Source organism: Rhinolophus ferrumequinum, chromosome 17 (assembly GCF_004115265.2).
Source record: "Rhinolophus ferrumequinum isolate MPI-CBG mRhiFer1 chromosome 17, mRhiFer1_v1.p, whole genome shotgun sequence".
Classification (NCBI taxonomy): domain Eukaryota; kingdom Metazoa; phylum Chordata; class Mammalia; order Chiroptera; family Rhinolophidae; genus Rhinolophus; species Rhinolophus ferrumequinum.
The window spans coordinates 37,832,591-37,847,433 of record NC_046300.1 but is presented as its reverse complement, the minus strand read 5'-3'; the positions used below and the strand labels follow the sequence as shown (position 1 = coordinate 37,847,433).

Below are 14,843 nucleotides of genomic sequence, written 5' to 3'. Positions count from 1 at the left end.
TAGGAGGGCGTTGGAGCAGAGTAGCCAAGAAATGCTGATAATAGCTTAGAGCGTGGCTGTGTCAGGGTTAATGGCAGTGTTCGGTGAGTTTGGTATGTTTTGGAGGTAGAACCAGTTTTTTTGTCTTTGTTTTTGGCTGAGATGGTGTTTGAGGGGGAACAGAACAGGAGTATATTAATAGTTGACGTTGTAGCGCTGGGAAAATACTGGAAACAATCTAAATAACCATAAGCAGTGGTATATCCACACAGTGGAGTACAGTGCAGATGTAAAGAAAAGAATGAGGAAGATCTCTATGAACTGATATAAAGTAATTTCTAAGACATATTGTTAATGAAAAAGAGTGCAAAAGAGTAACTACAGTATGCTACCTAAAACGGTAAGGAAAAGAGGGAAGCAAGAATATAGATACATATTTGCACACTTATTGAAAAATAAACCCAGGGAGGATAAGCCAAAAACTAATGAGATTGGTTTCCCGCAGGATTTGGGTGGGTACAGTGTGGAAAGGATGAAGGGGCTGGGAATGGAGGAGGAGGGATGGAGAGAGGGATGTGTTTCTGAGTCTATGTTAGTATTTCACATGATCAGAAACAAATAAATAAAATCTGTCATAATGGGAAGAGAAAAAACCCCAAGTGAAATACAGATGAATGAACCTACGTGGGTTTTAGTGAATAACACATTGAAAGGGAGAATAAAAAAACTAAACCAATTAACTCCACAGAATTTTGACTATAAACCCCAGGCTAAAACAAACACTCTGTAAACAAATACTGAACTCTATTTAGTGTAATTGTTTTTCATACTGGAGTAAGTTAGGAATTTCATAACTGCTGTATGTGAATTTTAGGATTGAGTAAGTTTTTCAATATATTGAAGATGATAAGAGTTAGTTAGGTTTATCACTGTGGTAATGGAAGTTATAAATAAGGCTTGAATGAACATTGTATTGTAGTTTTGGATTGGAATCTGAGATAGTATGAATTTGTGGTCTTTTTAGATAGACACAGAAATGTAGATGTTTGTATGCACGTGTTGGTATACATGTATACGCGTATACTTCCTAGCTCTGGTTACTCTTCCTTATTCTCTCATAGAAAATAAAAAGATACTGAATTCCTGGATTTTGAAGAGAGGCGTAGGGTTAACTAGAAGCATCCTTAAAGTTTGTTTTCTCCTTGGTTCCCAGTTTTTACTAATATTTGATGAAGTTTGAAAACTTATCCTGGATTATAAATACCTACCTGCCACACAATTCTTGGGTATATGTCAGGGGTGTCCAAACTGCAGCCTGCGGGCCAACTGCGGCCCAGAATCCATTGTTAATTGGCCCACAGCAAATTCCAAAAATATATTTAGTTTACTTAAATAAACCAGGTGAGGCAATACGTACTTCACCTCGAGTGAGTGGCCCGGCTGTTTGTGTATTTTACCGCACATGGCCCTTGGTGAAAAACGTTGAAAAAAGTTTGGACACCCCTTATATATGTGAATAGTTGATTATTCTGTTCTCTACTTCGTCTTCCTCAGGCCACTTGGGACAGCTCAATATGGGAAAGGCCATATCAGTTAGTGGATGAAACCCTGTATGGAAAAAACCTGGTCCCTATAACTTTGTCTACCTTCTTAGAAGATGTTATGTATCTGTATTTCTTTAATTGTATCTCATAATTTCTTTAAAATAAAAAATGAACAAAAGGTCATAAAAATTTGGCACTCTAACATCAGCTGTTTTTTTCTTTACCTTTTGAAGACATACATTTTATGTAGTTCTATGCAACACTTCTGAAATGATTGAGATGTGTTCTTGATATTTTCAGTTGCTTCATGTACGAAAACTTTACATTTAAGATATTGATGTATTTAAGGAAAAGTATTGGAGTTTCTGTTTCCTTCAAAACAGGGACTGAAATGAAGTAAAATGCCTTTTGGGGTTAAGCAGAACATTGAGATTTCAGCCACACTCACTATTTGTCTATGGGTGTAGTATGAATATGACTTTCTCCTTGTCCTGAGGAATTCAAAGTCTAGTAGGGGAGACAAGTAAACTAATATTTGAAATGCACTGTAGTAAGTGAGGTACATTCAGTTCACAGCAAGATCCCATAGGAATGAGCCGTATGGGATCAGGAAGGGCCCTAAAGAAAATGTCACCTGAACTGGTGCAGGTGTGTATGAGCTGGCCTGATGGACAGGATGCTGGAATGAGCAGCAGCTGCACGGGCGCCAGAGGTTTGGACCCCCATACTCATACTTAATCTTGCTGTTACCAGAATTTAGTTAAATAGAGTTTTACATTTTAGGTAAAAGAGAGGTGGATGCTAGAATTTATTATAGAGGACAGTTCAGAGTAGGGGTTATCTCACTGATTTAGTTGTAAGGAGGAGACATTATTGGGGGCAAACACTGGATGTCTCCCTTTTGTAGGTTTCCCTTATTTATTTGACCATGACTTAGTTATTAGAATTGCTGGTAAGACTGGGTGGTGAACGAACACACAATGTGATATATATGACGTAATATAGAATTGTACACCTGAAATCTATTAACTTTGCTAACGATTGTCATCCCAATAAAGTTTCAAAAAAAAAAAAAGAGAATTGGTGGTAAGTAGAAAAGAGTAACCCCTGGACTTACAGATGACAGTGAGAGAACCCTTAAGTGAAGCTTTTGTTCAGAAGAGACATGAGGCTTTATGTAACTAGAGGAGAAAAGGTTCACCTGACCTTAAGAGAAGCAAAAGGGAATTATGGAGAAAATATCCTTTCTCAGGGAGCCTCAGCCCATGTGTTAAGAGATCTTGGGCTGATGACGTAATCCATATGGACAGGGTCACACTACAGACCTCAGTGAGATGGGCAATGCTCGGGTCTTAGTTACAGAGATGGTAAAAGAATAGTTCCTGTCATCGTGTATGTTTCTTGATAGTATTTGGATCCTATTTTGGCTTATTAATTTACTAATCTATGTATAGTAGTAATAGAGTCTTATGGGATTAAAAACTTTTCAATATAAAAAGTTAAACAATGGAAACTCTCTGACCTCTAGCCCTAAGCCGTGACACTGTTCTTGTTCACCCCATTCCTTCAACACTCCACTCAGCCCAGGAAACTATTTCTTAGTCTTTTATGTATCTTCCTAGAGTTTCTTTATATAAATAAAGAAAATAAAAATATAGACTCTTATTTTTTTCTATCTTAAGAGCCCACCAACTCCAAAGGTGGTGTGTTATTATATTACTGTTTTGCAAATTGGTCTTTCCACCCTTTGTACATTGTGATTTTTCCTTAACAATGGAGATCTTCACAGAAGATCTTTTCATAGAGTATATAGTTTTGTTTTGTTTTTTAACTTGTATGTTTCCCTTTGGGTAATTTGTTTAATCAGTTCTCTAATGGTAGATGTTTGGGTTGTTTCCAGTTTTTTGTTATTGTAACAGTGTTGCAATGAATTACCTGGTACGTATGTCATTTTGCCCATATGCAAGTATATAATTATGGAATAAATTCAGATGTGATATTACTAATCAAAGGCTGTATATAGCTTTGCAATTTTGATAGGTATTGCCAAATTGCCCTTATGTTTGGATCCAGGCTCTTCCACTGATAACAAGGGATAATGTGTATTTCTCCTCCCTCAGCTTTATTGAGATTTAATTGGCGTATAGCATTGTGTAAGTTTAAGGTGTACAATGTGATGATTTGGTACATGTATATATTGCAAAATATTTACCACAGTAGGTTAGTTACATCCTTCACATAATTCATATAATTACTGTTTTGTCGTCGTCGGTATGGTGGATAGATAATGTGTATTTCTTCACAGCTTTGCCAACAAAGTAACTTGGCAAACAGGGATTTTTGCCAAATTGGTTAGTTGAAAATAGTGTTTCATTGTAGTTTGCATTTTTCTAATGAATGAGGGTAAGAGTGTTCATATTTTTAAGACACTTTTTTTTCTGTGAACTTAACTATATCATGGAGTTTTGAAGCAAAAATGATGTTATCCTTACTTATACATATTTTTCCCCCCCAATCCAAGTAAAACATGTATAGCAGAGTGTATAAGTCTTAAGGTTATAGTGAGATGGATTTTCATAAGCCTCTGACCTCATTCTGGGGGTTTTGGTGACACCAGAAGATGTCAATAAAGGTTTCAGACCACAGCCAGGATATTTATTTTAACTTCAAATGGTCCTTACATGGTTTGTGTACTGAAATATTAATGGGTTGTAGTTGTCTTACTAGTCCATCAGGAAGAAGAATTACGTTCACATTTGTAGGCAGTGGTGACCTGTGAATCATACCTGCTGCCTGACTTACAGTGACTGTAAGGTACATTTCTATATCAGAGGTGTTAAAATGTGGAAAAAACTTCAGCTTAAGATTGGTGAAATATGTTAGATAATACTAGAATCTTTTCCTAAGAGGTCATGCTAATTTACACTGTCAACTTGAAGGTAAACTGTTTTGGTTGTTCCCCATTTTCAAAAGCAATTGATACTGTCAGTCCTTTTTGTTAGTGTGGCAGATGAGAAATAGTAGTTCAGTGCATTTCTTTCTCTTTTTAACTTTTTTCAGTGTAGTAAAAGGTAAAAAATAATATATATATATATATATATATATATATATATATATATATATATATATATATATAAAACATCATGACTTACCACAAATGAAACAGACCCACGTAACCACCACCAAGAAGTAGAAAAATGCTAGGAGTCCAGAAACTCTCCATTACTGTTGCTTACTTCTTTTCCAAAGGTAATCACTATTCTGACAAAACCATAGATTAGTTTTGCTCATTTTTTTAATATCACATATATGGAATCATAGAGTAGGAGTGACTTTGTATCTGATGTCTTTTGATCAACAATATGCTTGTTAGATTTACATGTTCTGTGTAGTTGCGAGTTGCTCCACGTAGCTTACTTAATAAGGTGGACAATCTATATTGTCATTCTTATGATATGTAAAAGAGTGGTTTTCATTTTTTATGTGTGTTTGAGGCACACTTGTGGTTTTTATTTTTTTGAGGGATTTGGAAATTATTTTTGTTGCTGAAATATCTTTTTTTTTAATAAACACATGAAAAAAATTTTTTTTAATTGGGGAATATTGGGGAACAGTGTGTTTCTCCAGCACCCATCAGCTTCAAGTCAAGTCATTGTCCTTCAGTCTAGTTGTGGGGGCGCAGCTCAGCTCAAAGTCTAGTCGCTGTTTTCAGTCTTTAGTTGAAGGAGGCGCAGCCCACCATCCCATGTGGGAATTGAACTGGCAACCTTGTTAAGAGCATGCTCTCTAACCAACCGAGACATCCTGCTGCCCCTCCAGCAGCTCAGCAGCTCAGCGGCAGCTCGTTGTCTTCAATCTAGTTGTGGAGGGTGCAGCTCACTGGCCCATGTGGGAATCGAACCGGCAACCTTGTTGTTGAGAGGGCAACCCTGTTGTTGAGAGCTCGTGCTCTAACCAACTGAGCCATCTGGCCGCCCTCTGAAATAGCTTTTTGTAATTTAGGTGCACACATCTTAATTGATTTAAAAAAATACATATCTATGGTATTTGAATGCTTTTTATGGGTTATTTACATTTGTAGTGTATAATAGATCCCTGTGGTTCAAAACTAAAAAGAATAAAAAGATAAAGTCTCCTACTCCATTCCCAACTACCCAAATCATATCCACTCAACCTCCGAACATTCATTCTGTCCAGGAAAAAAAGTCCAGTTTCTTGTGTAATCTTCCAAAGTCTGTTATACACATAGCAAATAGTAATATAGATTTTTTATTTCTTTACATCTTTATCCCTCTGCCAAAAGCACATTAGAGCAACTGCCCTGTACTTTATGTTTTTTGCATTACATCTTACATATTTTTATATATCAGTTCAGTTTTATAAAGTTATAAATAATTTATTTTCATTGCAATATAGTATTTCATTGTGATAATATATCATAATTTATCCATTCTGTTTTGTGGTTTTTTTAAAAGATTTTACTGGGGAAGGGGAACAGGACTTTATTGGGGAACAGTGTGTACTTCCAGGCCTTTTTTCCAAGTCAAGTTGTTGTCCTTTCAGTCTTAGTTGTGGAGGGCGCAGCTCAGCTCCAGGTCCTGTTGCCATTTCTAGTTTCATGGGGCACAGCCCACCATCCCTTGCAGGAGTCGAACTGGCAACCTTGTGGTTGAGAGGATGCATTCCAACCAACTGAGCCATCCGGGAGCTCAGCAGCAGCTCAGCTCAAGGTGCTATGTTCAATCCTAGTTGCAGGGGGCGCTCTCCACCATCCCTTGCGGGACTTGAGGAATTGAACTGGCAACCTTGTGGTTGAGAGCCCATTGTCCCATGTGGGATTCGAACCGGCAGCCTTCGGAGTTAGGAGCATGGAGCTCTAACCGCCTGAGCCAACGGGCCAGCCCCCTATCCATTCTGTTTTGAGTTTGCAGTTTTGGCTATTCTGAATAATGCTGCTGTGAACATTCTAGTAAATATCTTTTGTTGAAATGTGTCCACATTTCTTTTTGGATGTATATGTAGGGTGGAAATCCTGTGTCATATATAAGGTATGTGAATTTCCATTGCTCATATCCTTGGCAATCCTAGGTATTGTTAGTTTCTTTAATTTTTTTACCTATTCTGGTGGGTATATAGTGGTATCTTATTGTGGTTTTAATGTTAATTTTCTGGAGCACTAATGAGACTACCCATTTTCCCCCGATAATTGGGTATATTGGTTTTTTAAAAAACTGTATTTTAAAAGAAAGCCATGATAAATAATCTCCATTTGTTAAAAAGAAGAATAAAAAAGATAGATTGAGAAACTCGTACACTAACAGTCTTAATCTGGTTATTTCTTGGGTAACAAGTATCAAAGCATGTTTTTGACTGTCCTATTTTCGTTTTGTAAAAATAAATGGTGGAGTAGAAATTACATTCTTTTGCTGTAGGTCTAGGACTTCGTGGCAGTGCTCTGGGAGTACTCAGGGTTCAGTAGTTAGGAACAGAGAGATGAGCACCTCTACCGTGACGTGATTTTAGAATTGGGATGGTTTGGCTTGTTTATTTGTGGGTGGAGGGTGGGAATTTGAAATGATTGTTACTTAAATAGAATAGTTTAGTCAGCTCTTGAATTATAATATAAATTGCATGATTCAGGCATAGTGTTTTTTTTTGTTTTGTTTTGTAGAAAAGTACTTTTACTTGAGCTCAGACCTGTAGGGGTTTGTTTTGGTCATGGGCCATTCTCAGTGCTTGGGTGAACTTTTGAAATCCCCCCTCCCCCCCCCCCCCCCCCGCCCCTACCTCTTTAAGGTTTAATGGACACTTATTATTTGTCCAGAAGTTTTTCCTTCTAATAAATTCAGTTTCTTTTCACAATGAAGTTATGTAAGTGGATCTTCACGTGTAAAGGTCGTTAATAACATTGCTTATGCCTAAAGCATTATCAGGAATTTTAAGAATAAACTTTTTTGAATTCTGTGTTTGATGAAATCAGTGATTTTGTTGACTGTGGAAGAACAGTAAGCAATATACTTACATTCATTATTAGCCGATTTTGTGTCAAATTGATGTTTTTTTGGGGGCAGGGTTGCAGTTGAAGCATTTACTTATTCACTTTTTAAATAGACATAATTTTTTAGAGCAGTTTTAGGTTCACAGCAAAATTGAGCAGGAAGTACAGGGAGTCCCATGTATCCCTGCCCCCCCCCCCCCACAGCCTCCCCCACTGTCAACATCCTGCACCAACAAATTGGTTATTTTTGAGTTGACTGGTTCCCTTACTTTTGGGAAAGTAAGCAGTTTGATATATTTTGACATTGTTTTAAAATTTGCTTTATAGCGTTTCTCTCACTTTAAAAAGAGTATTATTGTCCTTATTTGAAAAACAAAGAAACCAAGACTACTATTAAATTACTTGCTCCCTAGCTGAATTTTATTTTGAAGGTACAAAATGAAAAAGATTTTCAACTTTAATAGCAACAATTATGCTCTCCTTTGATTGCTACTAATTTTATGAAACTTGAAGATTTTTTTCAGCCTTTTCTCCCTTCATTTAAATGTAAAATGTTCTAATCAGGTGCTTGAAATTTTTTATTAAAATTTTTGACTTGGAGTACTACTGACAAATGTAAATAATTCCAAACTTGGTATGTAGGTCCAATCCAATTTGAGTAGGATTTCCCAGAAATGAGTGAAATGATACTGATTAGGATGCGCTATCATAAAGGTCATGAAGTCCTAGCAAATGTTATTAGTGAAGAATGGGACTTAATGGCTGCGAGGAAAGAGCTATGAGCTCACTCACTGATCCTTAGAAAGCACCCATGGTTTAGGGCTCAAACGGAAAGACAAAGTCATAAAACTTTATGAAGACTAGGATTTTCTCAACAAGACAGAAGAGTCAACTAAAAATAATTGATGTTTTTGACTACATTAAAATTAATGTTCATCTAAAGACACCAGAAAGGAAGTGAAAAGGTAAATTCACAAATTTGGAAAACAATAATTGTAATACATACAATAGAGAATTAGTGTCCTTAGCAGGGCTACCTTCATAGGTGAACAACCTGTGTAGTCACACAGGACCGCACACTTATTTTAATGATAAGCTGTCACTTTCTTGAAATTCTTAATTTTTGAATAAGTGGCTGTGCTTTTTTATTTTATTTGCAAGTGGTTCTTGCAAGTTATGTATCCAGTCCTGGTCCTGATAAAGCCTACTGATTCATAAGAAAAAGACAACCCAATAATAATGGCCAAAAGCTGTGAACAAAGGAACACAGAAAGGAAGATAGATCATTATTAAACATGAAAAGGGATTCAACATCATTCGATTTTCAACCTAACTAAGCAAATACAACAGAAATCACAGTGTCCTACTCTTCTATATGTTCTATATTGCTACCAGTTAAGAAATCTAACTTTACCAAGTATTAGAGAGAGTATGTTCCCAATTCCTATACTGCTGGTGGTTGGTAAAGTGATACAATGGAAGACAATTTGGCATTTTTGGTAAAGTTGGGAATTGCATGTCCTGTGACCCAGCAAGTCCACGTAGGTTAAAGCATGCCCTCAGTAAATTCTGCTCAAGTGGCACCTGCAGACATGGGTAATAATGTTGATAAAGAGCAGAAACTATATATACACCAGCCAAATGTCTATCAACAGAATGGATCAATACATGTGGTATGTTTATATAATGAAATACTATAGAATAATAAAAATGTAACATAGGTAAATCTTAGAAAAACATTGAGTGAAAAAATTCAAGTCCCTGGAGACTTCATACAGCATACCTATTTATTAAGCTGAAAAAGGGAGCAGGGGACAAAAAGTCTTATTTAGGGATATATACATGTGTGACAGTTATTTTTTAAAAAGTAATGGGATAATAAGTATTCAGGATAAAAGGTTGGAATGAGAGGAGTACATAGGTGGATGTAATGTTATTTGTGTGGGATGGTGATTTGCATTGTTCATTATATTCTTGTTTAGATGCATATTTTTTTTTCTTTTTTAAAGATTTTATTGGGGAAGGGGAACAGGACTTTATTGGGGAACAGTGTGTACTTCCAGGACTTTTTTCCAAGTCAAGTTGTTGTCCTTTCAGTCTTAGTTGTGGAGGGTGCCGTTCAGCTTCAAGTTGTTGTCCTTTCAGCCTTAGTTGTGGAGGGCGCAGCTCAGCTCCAGGTCCAGTTGCCGTTGCTAGTTGCAGGGGGCGCAGCCCACCATCCCTTACAGGAGTCGAACCAGCAACCTTGTGGTTGAGAGGACGCGCTCCAACCAACTGAGCCATCCGGGAGCTCAGCAGCAGCTCAGCTCAAGGTGCCGTGTTCAATCTTAGTTGCAGGGGGTGCTGCCTACCATCCCTTGCGGGACTTGAGGAATTGAACTGGCAACCTGTGGTTGAGAGCCCACTGGCCCATGTGGGAATCGAACGGGCAGCCTTCGGAGTTAGGAACATGGAGCTCTAACCACCTGAGCCACCGGGCCGGCCCTAGATGCATATTTTGTATGTATTAAATATTAAAGAAGAAAAAAGGAAAAATGAAATAACCTATTGTAGTTAGCAGCTTATGATGTAGATAGAAGAATGGATTGAGAAGTGTAAAGAAACTAGCTTATTATAGAAAAGAGGTTTCAAGAAAGGGGGTAATCTAAATGAGAGCATTTTGTTACATAGGATGTCCACTTAAGTCCCTTCCAGTTTTTTTTTTTTTTTTTTTTTTTTAGGAGGGTGCAGCTCACAGTGGCCCGTGTGGGGATTGAACCAGCAACCTTGGTGTTACTAACACCATGCTCTAACCAACTGAGCTAATTGACTACCCCCCAAGTCCCTTCCATTTCTGATATTCCGTATTTTAATACTGTGATTCATGTGTTTTCTGTATTTTCCCCATATTTAAAAATGTAGAGTTATAAGCAATTAAATGGCATATAAGTAATAAAATTTATTTATTTTTAATTTAGCCCATTTAAGCATTAATACCTTTTATTTTCACCCTTTTTTTTGTAGCGTATCTTCTAATCTGAAAAAGTCTTCCATGAAAACTTCACTTTTAAAAAATAAGTAATGCCATCTATTTTCCTAAAAGACTGAAATGGGGGCTACCATTTCCAAGTAAGTATCCAATTTTGTATCTTTCATTACTTAATTTTTCCAGAAGTTAAATATAGAAGGAAAATGTGAATATTGGTTAGATTCTAAATCTTTTAGTTTATCTGGGGTGGAGGGAGCGAGGAAGGATTGTAGGCCTTGTTTTAAGACAGTTGTGTATTTAGGATTATGTTTACCACAGAGTTAACAGAGCTTCATGAAAGAGAGAGGAGGGGCCAGTAGTATTGAAAGCTTTTTAGAGAGGTTAATTGAAAACTGAATAAACTTTTTTGAGGAGGTGATTGTTGGCCCCAGCGGGGCCCATTTCAGGATAGCGTTTGTGGCTGAAAATAAGCTTTCAATGGAGTAAAGAATGAAGCGGTGATAAAGTGAATATTTCAGCTCTTAATTTATTTATTAAACCAATATGTATTATGTACTTAGGATGCAGGGATCATTTCTCTAAGCTCTGACGTTATAAATAGCGTGACCACATATCTTGGTTTAAGGCTCTTGTAGATCTGTTAATGCCCAACTATTTTTTTCCAACTTTATGATATAATTGACACATAATAGTATGTAATTACTCAACTATCTTTAATTTCCTCTTTTACTGTCAAGTCTACTGGTTTGGATAAGTAACATGGTCCACCCTAGATGTACTGTGAATAAGGACTGACATTCCCTGCCTGAGGTTATGTTGCCTGCTAGACTGAGCTTTTAGTCTAGCAGGCAAGTTAGGTGTTTAACAAGTAGTCATGAAATGAATTGGTTAATTACATCAATGATAGGTGCTGAAGAAGTGAAATCATGAATACCTGAGTGAGTGGTGGGAGTGGAAGTCAGTGAGCTGTGAGTTCATTTTGCAAGGTAGATTTCGCAGGGAAAATGTGACAGTAAAGTCATATAAACGAATCTAAGATTTTGAGTGTTCATGTTTGGAAGTATGATGGTACCATGAATAGAAGTAAGGAAACCATGAAGAAAGACTGGTACTGGCGGTGAGAGGGTGGGACAAATTGTAACATGGTGAATTCTATTAGACACATTTTGATTTTTGAGGTACGGTAGAACTTTGAGAATCCAATCTCCTCAATTGTGGAAACATGAGACTGAAACTTAGGAAAAGGTAATTTTGGGCCTGAAGGTGCAGAATTTGGAGTAATTCACATATGATTTAAGCTGTGGAAGTAGATAACGTTTCCAGTATCCTAGCAGAGAGCAGAGAGCAAAAGATAAAGGCACTGAACTTTAGGAAGTGCCTGTTGTAAATGAGTGGCTGTTGTTAAAAACAATGAGTAAAGGAAAAATAAGAATAAAGGTATGAAGGAAACCAGAATCATGCAGTGTTTCTCTTCAAAGCACAGTGAGAATTTTAGGGAGAGGCTCTTCGGAAGGATGCGATGCTGTAGAAAGATTAAGGATTTTAATACCCTAGAAAGGGTCATTGAATTTAATTATTAAGAGGTTATCGGTAACTGAGAGAACAGATTGAGTAGACCAGAATGAGTTGTAAGAGGTTAAGTTAGTGGTTTTACAAAATACACAGGGGGAAGAAGAATAAAGTAGAATGCTTTTCAATGAGGTTGTGCCTGAAGTCGGAGAGTGATCATTTTGAGGAGTTAGCCACATAGGAAAAGACCTAGTATATTTTAGCATTAGCACCTAGTATATTTTAGGTAAAAGGGAATGATCCATTAGAGTAGTCTAAACATGTAGAGTAGTTCAAATATTAGAGTGATTAATTGCCTAGAGAAGGTAAGATGGTTTGAAATCAAAGACACGGGCAAAGAGCTTAACTTTTACAAAAGAGTAGCAATCTTTCTGCTTAAAAGTCAGACGAATGGAAGAGAGTGTGAATGAAGGAACTTTTAGGCAAAGATGACAAAAACTAGAATCTCACTTTTTGAAAAAGGTAGGGATTGAGGTTATCTACTAGGCATGTAGTTAATCAGTGGAGAGGTTGGTATCCTGGGAGAAGGAAACATTTAGGAAAAGCAGTGTAATTACCAAATATTTATTGAACACCTGCTTTGTGCCAGGCACTCTTACAGACAAGATTGCAGTCATTGAAATGAGTAAGAAAAATACCAAATGGTAATGTGATCTGAAGAGAACTAAAACAGGGCAGTTGATAAAGTGACTGGGTGGCTACTTCTGAGGAGGTGACCTTAAGGTAAGGTGTGAAAGACAAGAATTCAGTCACTTGAAAATCAAGCTAGTGTAAAAACTTCAAGGTGGGAACGAGCTTGATGTGCTAAAGGAGTGGGAAGAAGTCCAGTGCTCTGGAACAGAGTGGCTGAGCACTGTAGTGTCATGAGAGGAAGTTGAAGTAGGTCAGGCCCCGCCATGTTGGTCTTTACGGCCATAGTAAGGGGTCTAGATTCAAGAGCAGTCTTTTAAGGAAGGTTTTAAGCAGAAAAGTGTCATGATATAATACATGTCTTAAAGATTTCTCTGGCTACTTTATTGAAGATGGATATAGAAGTAGAGGGGAAGCAGGAAGGTCAGTTAAAAGGCTTTTGGAATTGACCAGGCCAGAGATGGTGGAGAAACTTAATCTGATCACTGGGATAGAATAGAAAGGATCGCTGAGCAGTAGTAGTGAAGGCTCGGTTTGTAAAGTAGCATGACATGGCAGGCAGTGTGAATTCAGCTAGTATAACCTCTTAGACGGAAATGAGAAATTTGACCTTGGTGGTTGAAATAACTGTGTGTGGGATGCAGGCTTGGTTAAAGGGAACGCTTCAAGGGACTGGAGGCCACGGTTGTTCCGGTACACGTGTATTGAGCATGTAGTAATATACCAAGAACTGTGTTAGCTGCCAGGCTGCCAGCATCAACAAAAACAGAGGTCCCTTTCTCATGGAATTGATATTCTAATGAGGTGGGGAAGAGACACGGTAAGTCGATGTATACTGTGTTAGGTAGTGATGAATAGGATTAAGAAAAATATATTAAGGAAAGGTAGACATTGATGGGGGTGGCATAGGCTCACTGTCCTATACGGTGTGGTTAGGGAAGCCCTCTCTGATTAGGGGACATTTGAGCTGACAGCTCTAAATGAAGTAAGGGAACCGGCCAGGAGAGACTTGGGTTAGGGGATGTGGGGAGCTGACTTGAAGGCTGAGGAACTTAAATACAAAGGCTGCAAAGGCTCTGAGGCTGGCCTGTGATGTGTCCTAGGAGCAGTAAGGGGGCCACTGTGGCTGGAATGGTGTTAGTGAGGGAGGAGGTAGTAGAAGCTGACATTGTGAAGGTAGAGGAGGCGCGAGTCAGTTTGTAGACCAGGTGCGGCCTTTGGGTTTTCTTGTGTGATGCTGGGGATGAACCTCCAGGGCTGAGGGTGTGGGAGGAGTGCAAGGCACGGCTACAGCTGCGAAGTGTGACTGTGGCTGGCGCACAGTGAGTGAGGCCAGCTGTTTGAAGTACCTGAAGGCGATGATAAGAGAAGGGAATGTACGATAAAACCAAGTTTTGAATACTACGAGGAGGTAGAAAGAGTAGAGAAAGGTGAGTTGGAGGCATAGAGGGCTTACTGCTCCAGATGAATAAGTTTATTTGGATTTTTTTAAATTATGAAACAAAATGAACCATTTTCATAATTTTTAAGTGTACAATTCACTGGCATTAAATACATTCACAAATGTGCAACCATCACCACTCTCCATCTCCAGAACTTTCTCATCATCCTAAACTGGAACTCTGTGCCCATTGAACAGTAACTCCCATTGCCCTCTCACCCCCAATTCCTGGTAATTGCTATTCTTTCGGTCTCTTAAGAATTTGCCCATACTAGATATCTCATGTAAGTGGAGTCATACAATATTTATCCTTTTGTGGCTGGTTTATATCACTTAGCATAATGTCTTCAGGTTCATCCGCATTGTAGAATGTATCACAATGTCCTTTTTAAGGCTGATAATATTCCGTTGCATGTAAGACTACATTTCGTCCATCCGTCCATCCATCCATCTATCCATCCATCAGTGGACACTTGGATTGTTTTCACCTTTTGGCTATTGTTAATACTGCTGTGAACATGGGTGTACAAATAACCTGTTTGAGTCCCTGCTTTTAATTCTTTTGGGTATATACCCAGAAGTGGAATTACTGGATCATATGGTAATTCTGTTTACATTTCTGAAAAACTGCCATACTCTTTTCCACAGCATTTGCAATTTGCATTCCCACCATCGGTAATACACAAGGATTACAATTTCTCCATATCTATGCCT

At 37.9% G+C, this 14,843-nt stretch overlaps 1 protein-coding gene across 3 annotated transcripts in view; it reads left to right on the top strand.

Moving 5' to 3' along the window:
• Nucleotides 1–14,843, top strand: part of PIK3CB (phosphatidylinositol-4,5-bisphosphate 3-kinase catalytic subunit beta) — a 161,018-nt gene that overhangs the window by 20,951 nt on the left and 125,224 nt on the right. For 2 of the 3 annotated variants that reach the window (XM_033132716.1, XM_033132717.1), the window contains exon 2: nt 10,525–10,629. The exons of the other annotated variant lie outside the window; for it this stretch is intronic. The gene's annotated coding sequence lies outside the window, so the exon portion shown is untranslated. The remainder of the gene's footprint in view (nt 1–10,524; nt 10,630–14,843) is intronic. 3 annotated transcript variants of the gene reach the window in all.